Source organism: Aplysia californica, unplaced genomic scaffold (assembly GCF_000002075.1).
Source record: "Aplysia californica isolate F4 #8 unplaced genomic scaffold, AplCal3.0 scaffold00210, whole genome shotgun sequence".
Taxonomy (NCBI): domain Eukaryota; kingdom Metazoa; phylum Mollusca; class Gastropoda; order Aplysiida; family Aplysiidae; genus Aplysia; species Aplysia californica.
In genome coordinates this window covers 592,674-594,841 of record NW_004797480.1, presented here as the reverse complement: position 1 = coordinate 594,841, position 2,168 = coordinate 592,674, and positions in this window count along the sequence as shown.

Sequence of the window (2,168 nt, the reverse complement as noted above, 5' to 3'; positions counted from 1 at the left end):
AGAGAGAGAGAGAGAGAGAGAGAGAGAGAGAGAGAGAGAGAGAGAGAGAGACAAAGAGACCCCGGATGATGCATACAAGGTCAATCATTTCGAAATTCGGTTTTAGGAGGGGGAGGGGGGTCCAGTTTTACAGTGACTACATTAAACTTTGGCACTGTACGAAGGTATTCTCTAGAAGACACGTTATAAAACTGTCCCTTTATTCTATGCGACTTTCATTTTTTCCTCGAAATTAAAGAAGTACTACAAAGGTAACGATTGGAAGAAAAGCAACCAACCAGCCAACCAACCAATCAACCAAGTAACCAAGCACTCAAGGAACTAAGCAACCAAGAATCCAATCAATCAACCAACCAACCAACCATCCATCCAATTAATCAACCAAGCAACTAAGCAGCAAACCAACCAACTATTCAACCACCCAACTAACCAACCAACCAACCAACCAACCAACCAACCAACCAACCAACCAACCAACCAAACAACCAACCAACCAACCAACCAACCAACCAACCAACCAACCAAACAACCAACCAACCAACCAACCAATCAACCAACCAATTAACCAACCAACCAACCAATCAACCAACCAACAACTGAACTAACCAAGCAAGCAAGCAAGCAAACAACCACCCAACCAACCAAACAACCAATCATCCAACCATCCAACTACCTAACTAATCAACCAACCAACTAACCAATCAGCCAACCAACCAACCATCCAACTGACCAATCAATCAATCAATCAAGTGAGCAAGCAACCAACTAACTAACAACCTAACTAACCAACCACACAACTAATCAAACAAGCAAGCAAGCAAGAAAACAACCAACCAACCATCCAACTGACCAATCAATCAATCAAGTGAGCAAGCAACCAACTAACCAACAACCTAACTAACCAACCACACAACTAATCAAACAAGCAAGCAAGCAAGAAAACAACCAACCAACCAACCAACTAACCAATCAATCAATCAAGCAAGCAAGCAACCAACAAACAAACGAACAAATCAAAATTTAAAAAAACAAAAAGAGAGAGTGGTGGTCGTAACGACGAGCCTGGGCGTCATGTAACGCGCCGTAAACATCTAATAAAAACATATAACGCAGTTAAACATCTAACAAACATGTAACACACATGACCCCATAGCAATGAACTGTTTTGTCATCTCTGCCCCCAGGACGATGTGCTAAAAGGGAAATAAAACCCGTTGCCGTTGGGCTGTATTCCCAAACGAGCCATTTCGGCACGATAAATGACAGGTTTGATGAGGAAAACACTACTAAAAAAGCTTGCCTCTCTCTCCGTTTGCTAACACTTGCTACACATGAAGTAGTTTCTTGACGGTAACATTCTTCCTATAATGGCAGACAGACAACAAACTTTCTTACTTCTGTTAAAACGAAACACACGAAGGGGCGTTTTCTTTTTCTTAAAAAATTTCTTTTGGGACGGGGTGTCAAGATTCTTTTCGGGGGACCCAGGAGTCGAGGAAGTTGAAAGTCTTGTGATTTACTGTCCGTGTTTATGAAAAAGCAGTCGCAGGTAAAAAAAGAATCCCCCAAAACGAATGTTTTTTTTTTTATTGAGAACTCTTCATTCTGTAGTAGAAGTAGTAGAAGTAGTAATAGTAGTAGTAGTAGTAGTAGTAGTAGTAGTAGTAGTAGTAGTAGTAGTAGTAGCAGCAGCAGCAGTAGCAGTAGCAGCAGCAGTAGCAGTAGCAGTAACCGTACAGCAGCAGTAGTAGTTTTAAAAACTTTTTTAAAGCATGAGTTAAAATAGATTCCAGACCTCCTTCCCTAGGGACCAGAACACCCCCCCCCCCCACACACACACAGACAACATCCGAAAACTATTGAAAAACAATAACAAAAACAAAACGAAAAACACCCCCGACCCCCTTTCTTCCCAAATAAAAAACAAAACAACCAAAAAAACATCTTCATTCCTCAAACTGAATGGGGTTTCCCTTACCGAAGGAGTGTGATGAATGGGGTACCAGTACATCGAGGTCACTCTAAAGTAGGGTGCACTTAGACCAGAGTACACATGTGTGTGGTATCGTCAAAATAATGAAATCCAAGTAACTGGCACTTTACCACCCAGGGGGAACGTTTATCGACAGTTGCTCATCTTTTTTTTAAAGAGTTTTTTTTTTTTTTTT